Genomic DNA, 13,311 nt, shown 5'->3' with positions numbered 1-13,311 from the left:
CTGGGACTCAGAGGCATCCTGCCTTTGAGACTGGAGATGCCCTCTAGCCCTCTAACTAGTAGCCGATGATAGACCTCTCCTCCATGAAGTTATCCAAACCCCTCTTAAAGCCACCCAGGTTGTTGGCTGTCACCACATCTTGTGGCAGAGAATTCCACAAGTGGATTATGCGTTGTGTGAAAAAGTACTTATGTTTGTTGGTCCTAGATTTCTTGGCAATCAATTTCATGGGACGACCCTTGGTTCTGGTGTTATGTGAGAGGGAGAAGAATTTCTCTCTATCCACTTTCCCCACACAAGGCATGATTTATAGACTTCTATCATGTCTCACCGCAGTTGTCTTTTTTCTGAACTAAACAGCTCCAGGTGTTGTAGCCTTGCCTCATAAGAAAGGTGCTCTAGGCCCCTGATCATCTTGGTTGCCCTCTTCTGCACCTTTTCCAGTTCTACAATGTCCTTTTTTAGATGTGGTGACCAGAATTGTACGCAGTACTCCAGGTGTGGGCACACCATAGTTTTGTATAAGGGCATTATAATATTAGCAGTTTTATTTTCAATCCCCTTCATAATGATCACTAGCATGGAATTGGCCTTTTTCACATCTGCCACACATTGAGTTGACACTTTCAACGAGCTGTCCACCATGACTCCAAGATCCCTCTCCTGGTCAGTCACTCACTGCTCAGATCACATCAGCATATACTTGAAGTTGGAGTTTTTTGTCCCAATGTGCATCACTTTACACTTGCCAGCACTGAACCACATTTGCCACTTTGTCGCCCACTCACCCAGTTTGGAGAGATCCTTTTGGAGCGCCTCACAATCCGTTTTGGATTTCACTAACCGAAAGAGTTTGGTATCATCTGCAAATTTGGCCACCTCACTGCATACTCCTACTTCGAGATCATTTATGAATAAATTAAAATTAGCGGTCCCAGAACAGATCTCTGGGGGACCCCACTTCTTACTTCCCTCCATTGTGAAAACTCTCCATTTATGCCTACTCTCTGTTTCCTGTCTTTCAACCAGTTAGCAATCCACACATATTCTTGTCCCCTTATCCCATGACTGCTAAGTTTCCTCAGGAGTCTTTGATGAGGACGTTGTCGAAAGCTTTTTGGAAGTCCAGGTATACTATGTCAACTGGATCACCTTGATCCACACACTTGTTGGCACTCTCAAAGAACTCCAAAATGTTTATGAGACAAGATTTCCCTTTGCAGAAGCCATGCTGGTTCTCTCCTGGCAGGGCCTGTTTTTCTTTGTGGACGCCATATAACAGCTCCCGTTTTGAGGAGCAACTGTCACCAAGCTCCACCATCTGGAATCTACCCAAGAGATAGGAGCGGAACCACTGCAAAGCAGTGCCCCCTATCCCCAGCTCCCCCAGGCGATCCAGAAGGATACCATGGTCGATGGTATTGAACGCCGCCGAGAGATCCAGAAGAACCAGCAGAGTCACACTCTCTCTGTCAGTTCCCCGGTAAAGGTCATCCATCAGGCCGACCAAGGCTGTCTCAAACCCATAGCCAGCTCTAAACCAGTTTGAAATGGGTCTAGATAATCAGTTTCCTCAAAGACTTCCTGGAGCTGGTCAGCCACCACCCTCTCAATCACCTTGCCCAACCAAAGGAGATTGGAGACTGGCCTGTAACTATCCATCGCTAATGGGTCCAGGGAAGGCTTCTTTAAGAGTGGTCTAACCATTGCCTCCTTCAGACAAGGAGGCACCCTACTCTCCCTCACTGATGCATTTATGATATTAACTAGGCCACCTCCAACAATCTCCCTGCTAGACAGAAGCAGCCAAGTTGTGCAAGGATCCAGAGAACAGGTGTAGGCGGCACCGCCCCAAGCAGCTTGTCCACATCCTCAGGAGCCACAGATTGAAATGGATCCAATCTAATACTGCAAGAGGGATCGCTGGACACCTCCTCCATAGACCTTGCTGAAATCGTGGAGTCCAAGTCGACCCGAGTACAGGAGATCTTGTTAGCTAGCAAAGAACCCATTAAAAGACAGTATCTAGAAAAAACAGCATCTAGAAGAAACAGCATCTAGAAGATTGTTATTTATTTGGAAGAAAAGGGTGATTAAAGTCTTGCACATAAAAATAATTTAGGATCATGACATTTTGATATCTGAAATGGAAAATCCAAATGGTACTTTCACCCCCCACCCCCCCAATAGTTAACATATTATAAGAAATGAAAGCGCTGACAGCTTGCCAATCTTTAATAGCACCCAAATGTTCTCAGCTGAGGTATCTGCATTGTGGTAGAGCCATATAAACGAAGCAGATCTTTATACGTGTAGACATTACATGGGATCAAGAGCTTGTTTATATATCATTTATCCTGTGTTGAAAAACTTTCAACTCACTTTAAACTCTTAACATGTTAAAATATTCAAAGTAAATAAAATTCTTGCATTAAGCTGAAATAGACGAAAATAACTTTTGGTAAAATCTGGGTTGTTTGCATCCCATTCATCCCAGAATAAGTGATCGTGTAAACAGTCAGTTTAATTTTTCTGGTGAGCAGTGGACAGATTTGCTTCTCAAACATACTGCAAGCAACAGAGAAGAGAGGGCATGTGAATGAAACATTTGGCCATTCCTTGCCCATGTTGACAGGGGTTAATATCCAGAATACGCACCATGTCAGCAACCTGAAATATCCTTTTGCATGCAAAACAAGCATCTAGTGTCCTAAGGGCTTAGTAACTCACTAGTCTTTTTTCCCCTTCACCTTGATCACTTTTATTGCTGATATCAAGAGTTTTTAAAATGTTGTTTCCATCTCCTCACCTCTTGAATCTGTCTGTGCAATTTGCATCTTGATGCTTTGAAGCAAGGTATTTGCATGGAGGGGTTTAAGAGAGTTCCTGTAATTTTGCCTTGCTGTGCCCGACCTTGAAACAGCTGCCCCTGCAGTTTTCTAATCAGCATCTTGCCTGCTGTGGTGGAGGAAAGATTTCCCTGTCTGGATATGGTGCTGCATGGTGCAATAAGGCTTAAGGCTAGCGCTGTGTGATTTCCATGCTCTCCAACATCTTAAGCAGCCACAAAAAGCAAGCAGCAGCCCAGGGTAGGGAGCTGATAAGTCTTGGCAAGACTTGGTTTTGCATAATTATTTTCACTTTGGTCTGCATAGATAATTTTTGACATAATTGCACTTATGAACCCTGGCTGCTGGCAATGTTGGGAGTCTTGACCTGATAATCAAAATAGGAATTAATGGAAATTCCAAGTAGCTGAGCCAGGAGTCTCTAAAGAGCTAATTCAGGGGAAGACCCAGAGGGGAATCTGTGAATGCAGTTGCAAATGTTGCCCTCACAATTGCTGATAAAGTGTTTCAGTGCCATTTACCACAAGAGAGATTGCAAAAAGGAAGGAGGTGATAAAACGACAGAGGCTGGAGGTAACTTGATTTTTTAAAATGTGCCCCTTTTGTCTAAACTACATGCAGGAACAGAAAGACAATTGCATCAAGGAAAAGATTTGAAACAATGCTAATTCCTCTTTCGTTGTATTCAAAACTTCCATAACAACTGTGTTCGGGAGGAGATGTTGATTTTAAAGCACATAAAAATCTACAGTAGGCATGCTGGTCTGTTAAAAGTGAACTATACCTAAAATTAGCCTCCATATAGGCTAGCGTGTTTCTCTTTGCTTTTGTTCTCTGCCTTACAAGAGGCCTGCTTGCTTTAATTACTTCAGGAGACTGAACCATGTTTACATTTTCTAAAGACGGAAGAACAGCCATTTCTGTTTATCTCAGAAGCCCACAGTGCATCCTGAAATCAGCGTCTAGCACCTTGTGAGGTGGATCTAATGAAGCTGGTAGAATTCCTCCTGAACAGTCCATCTTAAAAACTGTTAAACTGCAGACTTAAGCTCCTGCAGCATGTCCATTCAGCCTGATGAAGAATTCTGGTGAACTCAAAAGCTTGGCTGCTCACAACTTTGTGTCATTTTGGTTGGTCCTCCTAATAATGGTATTTCCAGACTGTCTTTTGGATTACATAAAAAGTAATCCCATCTCTCTCCTCTCCTGATTTGCCACCCATCACTCATCAGGTACCACCCTCCAGTTTTTCATTTTACTGCATCATAAGGCCATTTTTATTTTATACCCTTTTGTTTTGTTTTATACCTTTTCAGCGATTTTTAATTGTGAGCATGTGCCTGTAGCATTCAGAATGGTGGCCAAAGCCAAAGGGCAAAAAGAGGAGAGCAGCTGCAGGCACCAATGAGAGGTGATGGCAGCACAGCAAACGGTAAAATCTTAGCAGTCAAGGCTTTCTTATTACTTTAATGGTCAAAAAAATCTGCCGGTTTAAGAGCAGAGTGAAGGCTGTCTCATTGTGGCTCACAAAGCCGGAAAACGGAAACCTAAGGCTGATGCTGTAACAGACATGCCACATGATCAGTAATGAGGTTGTGTAATGTCACAAATCGTGCTTGCTTATAACTTGTCCTCCATGCACACACATGTTTCCTTGGTCATGGGGGCCCAAATCAAGATGGGCTGAATGGAGTGCCTGGCACCAGCAAAGGTGCCCCATGTTTTCCATGTGGATGCATGGAGGGCAAGTTGTAAGCAAGCAGGATCCAAAGAGGCCCGTGCTGATTTTCCTGTCCTGTGGCAGCTTCTTAACACTGCTCTGAATGCTGTTTCGCAGGATCCCCTAATCATCAGAAGTTGCTTTTTAAAGGTAGCAAGTGGCTGTAGAGGGATGGAAGACTTTTGCACTCCTGTCACCATGTATCACCTACCTGTGACTCAGAAGATAATTGTAGATCAATAAAATAAAGAGTATTTATCATTGCAGATTGTTCTAAGTTGTTTTCTTCTGCCTTTTAGTGTAGAGTTGCTATGCCCCCCAGAATTTCAGGTTTCACCTGGATTTTAAGCATCTCACCCAGATTGCTTAGCCCACCCAGATTTGCCCGGATTTCAGCTTTCATTAAAAAAAAGAAAAAGAAAAAGGCTAAGTGCTAGCCCTTGTAGAAGCAGAGTTATGGAGCAAAACGTGCAGTCACTATTTTGCTCAAAAATTATTTTCAAGCCAATTTACATAATATGCAATTTAGGCACCCAAGTTTGGAAAGCCAGAATATGACAACCCTATTTTAATGAGATGTTAGCAGCCTCTTCATGAAATATAGACATTGTTGAAAAAACAAGGGGAAAAAGCAGCAGGGATAAGAAGCATGTAAAGCAATGAAAAGCAGCGACATTTTATGAATAGAAATAACCTATTGATCTGGCAATGGATTACGAGTTTCCCTGCATGCACTGATACCCAACAGGGACAGAAAGGGCCAATCATCAACACTTGGGTGTGGGGTTGGGCTTTAATGTCTAACGACTGTGATAAGTCAAGCCTCTTGCTAAGATGAAGAATGGAACTGGCAGCAAAGTCCCCCATTTCAAGCCCAGTATCCCTGACACAATTATGCATATTGAAGAACCATAGAACTAATTCATTGGCGGACATAATTTTCAGCTTAGTGGGAGCCAGGCGCGTAACAATGATAGGGCAAGGGGAGACAGTTGTCTGGGGGCCCCACTGCCTGGAGGGGCACCCCAGAGACACCTCACGTGACTCCCCATTGCCCCCTGCCCAGCCCCATAGCCTCTCAGCCACTTGCCCTCTTCGCCGTCTCTCCTGCTTGTTCTGCTGGCCGCAATGGAGGCAGCAGGCAAGCTGCAAAGAGCTCCTTTTCTCCCGCCTCTCAGCTGATCGGCGGGTGGGCGGGGCTTCCACGGAGGCCTCCGTGTAGGCCGCAGTGAAGCCTGAACTCGAGTAGGGCCCAAGCCAGCCAGGAAGGAGGAGGCAGCCAGAGTGTTCTCTGCAGCAGAAGACCTCTTGCTGCCCTGCTTAACCCAGACCAGCATTTGCCAGGTAGAGTGTGAACTCCTTTTTGTGGTTACCTTTCCCGCCCCCCCCCCCATATATAGGGATCTGCTTGCCATAGGGCTTGGATGGGGGGGGGAGGGACCGAGAAGTCTCTGAATATTTATTTTGAAACAGCTTGGAAAATTTGCTGACTTAAAAAAAACTATCTAAAAAGTCCTATAAGTGGCTTGTTTCATGGCAGAAAATTGCAAAAACTTCTGGAACAGTATTTTATTAATTTTATTTATTCATTCATTCATTTATAAATGCACTTATGTTCAAGTTGTTTTGCAACCCAGAAGGTCTGAGTGAGAACTGTGAAGCATGTGTGGTGCTTTTATTTTATTTTTCTTGTGTGTGAACTGCTCCCCAATAACTTTCAGGGACTTCAGGGTAAATCTGGCCAACATGTGAATGCAGCACCTCCATTCCAGAGGAGATGTGTCTTAAAGGGCTTTAAAAGCCTCCTGTGAAAAACCTCCTGCAAGCAAACTTGACTGAATTTGTTCAGAATTCTGAGAAAACAAACATAGGCTCACCCTGCATGGTTGAAAGTCTCCTTTGCTAATCTGCAGCGAGGGGCCTATTTTAATAATTCATCTTTCTAGTGTGTTCTAGGCATTAAAAGTAATACAAATGTATAGTACTCAATGTATATCACTATATATTGTGACGTGTGTGTGTGTGTGTATTCAGTGAAATGTATTTTCAGGCAGCATACTTATTTTGGAATATCAGACTTAAATCCTTGGGGGCCTGGGGTGTGCGGAGGCCCTGGACTTGGGGGGGGGGCCCATTTTAAAATCTTGTCTCTGGGCCCACTCCAACCTTGCTACGCCCCTGGTGGGAGCAACCATAGAGTAGAGATGTGCACAGAACTGGCTCCCTTTGAGCCGATGGTGGGGCGGGGTGGCTTTAAGTACGAGGGAGGGTGCACTCCGCACCCCATGCTTCCCCCTCCGGTACTCTGTGTAGAAATAGTCCCACGGAGCGGCAGCATACCTTCTTGCCACCCTGTTGCTTTGGTGACTGGAAGTGCCATGCAGGCGGGTGCATGCACGTCGCATGCATGCATGATGTGCGCTCGCACACCGGTGATGCACACATGCGTGCACAGCACTTCCGATGACTTCTGGTCACTGAAGCAACGGGGTGGCAAGGAGGTACACTATTTCTACACAGAGTGCCAGAGGGGGAAGCACGGCCGGGGTTATGTGTAAGTGCACCCTCCCCTGTCCTTAAAACTGCCCCTGTGTTCAAACTAGTTCAGACGCAGGGGTTCCGAACCTGTTTGGCATTCTATGAATAGAGATTTGTGCACATCCCTACCATACAGCTTTAAATTAATCGCTTTACCAAGGAGGATGAGTTCTGCTTTTGGAGAGACACACACACACACACACCCCATTCCGCCCCCACAAATATACACATTGAAAAAATGCCTTTTGTGAGAAAGAGTGGGCAATTTTGGAAAACTAGCCTACCCCACACAGAGCATCTGTGTGCTCTTTGGGGCTGGCGGTTACCCCCCCCCCCACCTTCTGCCCCAGTTTCCGCTTCCGGGCCCAGCCATCTCTCCTCCCCACCGCCACTTCTGCCCCCCCCACTTCCTTTCCCCCTTCCTGGGCCTTGCTTCCACGGCCGGGCCAAGCCCACCACCGCCTCTGGCCTCCATGGCTGGGCCCACAGCGGCAGCGACCAATCCTCCTGGGTGCGCGTCAGCCAATCAGGCTCATCCGCCACCCAGCCAATCAGCTTGGTGCTGGGACGCACATTCCAAGGCACACCCAGGAGAATTATATATAGAGATTGTAAGCATTCAGATTAACAAGCCACACAAGTCTTCTTACCCTGTTATGCAGCAAATGTTAACTAATTTTTTCTATGTCTGCTCCTGAAAAACCACACCCCCTCCATATTAGGATGAAGTAGTGAGATCAATGGACCATCTATCACAGCTGTGGATCTAATTATATTTCTTATAAGCTGTTCCCCACCACTTCCACATATACACGTACTCATTTGTGTATGTGTATGTATATAGGAGCTCCCCCTGAGATATTGGACCTGTGCCCCTCATGCCGCTGACCTCTAAGCTATGAGGTATAAGCCTGATTGGGTCAATTCCATCCTGCTCTCTCCAAATGGCAGTCTTTTCAGTCTGTCTGTGAACAAATGCTTCTCCACCTCTTACTGAGTAGCCCAGAGGGCCTCAGTAAGCATTTGCTGTTTGCTTCAGCCACCACACTTTTCTCATTAAGAAGGTCTTCAAGAGGGTTCTCCCCCTCCCTTTTCCTTCTTTATCTCAATCTTTTTCTTCCCTTTCTTGAAGCCCTGGATTCCACCCCCCTCCCGTGAAATAAATCCCAATTAGCCTGGGTAAGTAACAAAATTCTGGTTTGTATTCTACAATGGTGTAAACTATTTGAGTCTTGAACTAATATTTACATGTGAAGGGCTTTTTTCTCCCAGCTGCAATTTTCTGACTTTGCATGTAAACTCTGTCCTGGTTTTGCTAGATGGCAGAGAAAATAGGAGGCATTTAACCTCCTTTAGCTACTGTTTCGAAACGATGAAGTAGAGACCCAATTTATTAACCATAAAGTAATAATTACAGCAATATCCCTAAATATTATAATCCAGGAAGTTGCAGTGCTGAATGGTAATGACTTCTAGAAGAAGAAGACACACACAGAAGAGACCAGTTTTCCTTCTTGCTCAAGTCTTTTATCTATTCATAATCTTTCTAAACCATATAAAGATCTTTGGGAGTCTGAATCTTATTTTATTCCTTTGACCTTGGTGTCAGAAAAGCAGTGCATGTCATCTCAGCTGTTGTGCGGATTTTTTTGGAATGACAAACCTTGATTCTTTTGACAGCTGCTTTTCTCATAGGCAAAAATATTTTAAAGTTTTTGCATGTTAGCTCTTAATTAAAATTAGGACAGATTCCAAAGGGGAAATACAGTGGCTATGATGTATTGTGTGCATCTTTATTTAAACAAATAATTTTAAAAGCACTTAACCATAGTTGTTTAAGGGTCTGGTTGAGTCTTTGCTGCAACAGACTAACACAGCTACTCCTCTGGAGGTTGCTTAATGTTACTATTGAAACACTTTTTGTTTAGTATAGCCTGCTCTCAGGGCATGTTTCAGAAGTTTACCAATTAGAAATGATACGCAGTCATGGGGCGGGCGGTGGGAGATGTTAACCAAAATACAAACCAGCATGTAATTAACATGAATCCATATCTCTTTATTTTCATCTGTTTGTTGGTATAGCGCTATGCTCAGTTTGCAAATAATATGTATGCTGTAACATTCCTTGTTTACTGGCAAAGAGATAATTTGATCAGTGCAACTGGTGATATAGTCCACATACTGACTTGTTTCAAATGTGTGGAAGAACATTTAATGCCCCCTTCCCTCTGGGACTCCTGATGCCCCCCACCCAGGGCCATAGCTAGGGGATAGGGGGCCCGTGTTCACCCCTCTCTCTGGTGGCCCCTCAGAGTTAGGGAGATAATGAAGAACATAGGGAGAGGTGGAACTGAGGGCCCCTTAGGAGCTGGGGGGGGGGTCAGGTTATTTTAACCCTTCTGCTCAATTACAATTACACCCCTGCCACCCACCAAATATGTCCCTGAGGAACACATTTGGTGGCGGGACATCTGGAGCAACAGAGGAAAGGGGAGGGATGGACAATTTTAATTTGTAACAAAGGAAAGGAGGGAATTGTTTAAAATTTCTCCTTCTCCCCTTGCATGAGCAACAGATTCTTCTGAGCACACACCACTAGTCAGCATGTGAGCCTTAGAGTACAGTAGATAGGGTGATCATATGTCCACAGATTCAGCAAATAGTTTCTTTTAGGAATTTGCTGGGGGTGCAGGATAATTAACACATTTTCTCTTATTATCAGCGTACCAAAGCATGGTACTTTATTACCTAATGGGTCAAGTGAACTGGACTAATTTTTAGGTATACAGTTCAGTTATTTTCCGTATGTTATATACTGTTTCTTCGTGGGCAGTTCTAAAGTCTTGCTGAAACACCAGCAATAATTGCTATATATAAAAGCTACAATTGCCACATGTAAGCGTTTTAGAGTTTGGTGCCATCAGGATGCTCCTTTCTGTCTAAATTCAGGGATTCTGTAAAACGTCTGGGCCTTTGCTTGCAGGTGGTTAGGGTCTGAATGAGGAGGACAATCTCAACAAGATGGAGGTATCCTTTGTCAAGGGAGATACTGCAAGATAAGGTTTCAATCAGTGATAAGGTTTCAATCAGTGTTGGATGGGGCAACACTACCTCTGAAAACTCAGGTGCTGCAGCAGTCAGGCTGCTGAGTAGGGCAAGTCTTCTGGACCATATAACTCCGATCCTTTGTCAGCTGCATTGGCTCTTATTTGTGTCTGGGCCCAATGTAAGGTGTTGGTTATTAGCTTTAAAGTCTTAAATGACTTGGACCCAAATAATCTTGACAGACAGTCTCTCCTCATTTGAGCCTGCCCACATTTTGCAGTCATCTGGGGAGTCCCTCTATGTGTTTATGGGGGGCCTTCTCCATATTCTGGAACTCTGCCCCCATCTGTTAACTGCTTCCATCAGTAGCTGAAACCCCATCCTTTAAAGGTAGCTTTTAATCTACATTATTCATTCTGCGCCATTTTAGCTGACACAGCTCTCTCCTTTCATCCGCTTTAGATTTCGTTTTTAATTTCTGATGTTATTGGTTTTTATTTGTTCTTGTAAGACACTTTGTGCATTCTGGGAAAGGCAAGTTACAAATCATGAATGGGGGTGGGGGGGATGGAGATCTTCTAAAGCTCCACCTTCAGCCTCCCCAAGGTCCATCCTCATTTTGAAAAGAAAACAAATCAGTTTCCAGGGGTCCTTTTGTTCCCCAGAGTCCAGCGACATATTCTTCTGCAATGAGTACTGCACACCCCACAAGTATTCATGGAAAGGGTGGGGGAAATTGACTTTACATCCATTGTGATTGTGTGAGTGACAAGAAGGAACCATCCTCATAAAATGACTTTAAGTCACCTAGATATGCTTTGAGGTTTAAGGCAGGTTAGATGCTTTCATATACAGGTTTAAGACTATTTAGGTCCAAGGGCCAAGATAAGCTACTGGGCTCCAAAACTTTGCTGCAATGATGAGTGTGGCTGGGAAGTGCTGTGCTAGGAAGTAAAGAGGGTGTGCCTCACGCAGTAGTTTTCAAAATGTGACTGCAAGTATAAACACAGAACATACATGTTGGCTGCAGATGTTGCTCCCATTCAGTTGTATGGAGAAAAAACAAGGTTCACAGAAACGCATGAATTATGGCCCACTCTGGCCCCTCCAACCATAATTCCAGAGTTTGTTGCACCTCAAGGTTTAGGTCAGAGGTCAAGCACTTATTCCACCATGAATGGTTCTATGTATGTATGTATGTATGTATGTATGTACTTACTATCTGGGAGGGGGCTTGTTATAGAAGGCCTGGTAGATATTCTAAATGCTTCTCAGAGGGAGGGCAGAATGCCTTCCTGTCTTAAGGAGGCAATCATTAGGCCTTTTCTGAAGAAGCCTTCATTGGATCTCTCAGAGTTAAGCAACTCTAGGCTTGTCTCCAGTCTTCCGTGGTTGGGCAAGGTGATTTTATGTTTATTATTTATGATTCAATTTCTATACCACTTTTCATTAAAAACAATCTCAAAGTGGTTTACAATATAATTAAAACAATGCATAATTAAAATACACATTAAAAATACAAATATTAAATATAAAAATAATATATCTCTATTTATAAATTTAAAAACCTATATAAAATAGTAACACACAAAACACAAAGCAGCAGCAGTAAAAACAATACTCTGATATAAAAGCCTGGGTGAAGAGCCACAATGTTACTTGTTTTCTATAAGCTGTGATGGAGGCTGAGGAGCAGATGCCAGCCAGGAGAGCATTCCAAAGCCTGGGGGCAATGACTGAATAAGCCCGGTCCTGCATGCTCGACAGCCTTCGAGCTGCTCCTCTCATCATCAGTAGGCGGAACAGAGCCCCCTCCGATGCTCTTGTCAAGTGGGCAGCAACCCTTGGAAGCAGGCGGTCCTTCAGACATACAGGGCCCAAACCATTAACGGCTTTAAAGGTCAAAACCAGCACCTTGAATTGGACCCACAAACAAATTGGTAGCCAGTGCAGTTATTTCAGAATGAGTGTCATATGATACTAGCAGGTAGCCCCAGATAAAATCTTAGCTGCCGCGTGTTAGGGATTGCATGAGCCGGTTGTGCTTCCTCTGGGAAGTGCCAAACCAGCTCGGGCGCCAGTATTCAAACTGGCTCGACGGGGCGGGGAGCAGTTCCCTGAAAAAGCAGGTAAGAAGCTTTGCTTTCCCACCTGAGGCGCCCGCTCTCCAAATAGGTGCACGGGGCTGCGGCACTGTTCCCTGCAGCCTCTGCGTGCCAACGCCACGGACAACAGTGCTATAGGCCTGTGTGGCCATTTGGAGAGCAGGCGCTGGCAGCAAAAAAGCAGCAGGGCAGGGACAAGGTTCTCTTTTTAAAGGAACCTCTGCCCGCCCAGCCAGCAGGTGCACGAACGGCTCGTGCATATTCCTACCGCATATTAATTTTAGTCCCGTTCTTTCTTCTTGTACTGAGCAGGATCCCTATTGAAATGGCATACTGGTATGTTTAGGAGAGATTCTGACTCAGAGATTTATTCAGCCATAATCCCACCAATAGTAGCTTCACTCCATTTGTTCCTCAGTCAACCACATAACCAGATGTGTAGACTTATGGTCCTTCCTGTGCTCTGCAACAGTATCCCATTCCTCCACCACATCCAGTCATGTGTACAGTATGTAATACATTGATTCTTTTTCTGTTGCAACTCTCATAGAGTGCTGGACTAGGACCGGGAAGACCCAAGTTCAAATCCCCATTCAGCCATGAAACTAGCTGGGTGACTCTGGGCCAGTCACTTCGCTCTCAGATACACTTTCTGCCCCCAAACGGCCCCAAAGACACAAAAACTTCAAAAATTCCCCAAAAATCAGCCCTTTGTCCAATCCCCCTTAAATTGGGGTGGTAGCCTCCACCCATTAGGCACTACCACCCCACCCCACTATTCTGCCCCAGGCCCCACTTTCTGCCCCAATCTGCCCCAAAGACACGAAAACTTCAGAAATTTCCCAAAAATCAGCCCTTTGTCCTATCCCCCTGAAATTGGGGTGGTAGCCTGCACCCATTAGGCACTACCACCCCACCCCAATCTTTTTGCCCAGATCCCATTCTATGCCCCTGAACTGCCCCAAAGTCACTAAAACTTCAAAAAATCCCCCAAAACCGGTCATGAGCCGAATCACCCGAATTTTTCAGCCCTGAAATTCGGGTGATTCGGCTC

At 44.7% G+C, this 13,311-nt stretch overlaps 1 protein-coding gene across 4 annotated transcripts in view; it reads left to right on the top strand.

The window, feature by feature from the left end:
* PRICKLE2 (prickle planar cell polarity protein 2) overlaps nt 1-13,311 on the top strand; it is a 365,950-nt gene that overhangs the window by 160,656 nt on the left and 191,983 nt on the right. The window contains exon 1 of one of the 4 annotated variants that reach the window (XM_053298869.1): nt 5,808-5,913. The exons of the other annotated variants lie outside the window; for them this stretch is intronic. The gene's annotated coding sequence lies outside the window, so the exon portion shown is untranslated. Of the gene's footprint in view, nt 1-5,807; nt 5,914-13,311 lie in introns of those variants that run through there. 4 annotated transcript variants of the gene reach the window in all.

The sequence above is a fragment of the Hemicordylus capensis genome, chromosome 2 (genome assembly GCF_027244095.1).
Source record: "Hemicordylus capensis ecotype Gifberg chromosome 2, rHemCap1.1.pri, whole genome shotgun sequence".
Taxonomy (NCBI): domain Eukaryota; kingdom Metazoa; phylum Chordata; class Lepidosauria; order Squamata; family Cordylidae; genus Hemicordylus; species Hemicordylus capensis.
The sequence above is the reverse complement of the archived record's forward strand: the minus strand, read 5'-3'. Positions and strand labels throughout refer to the sequence as shown.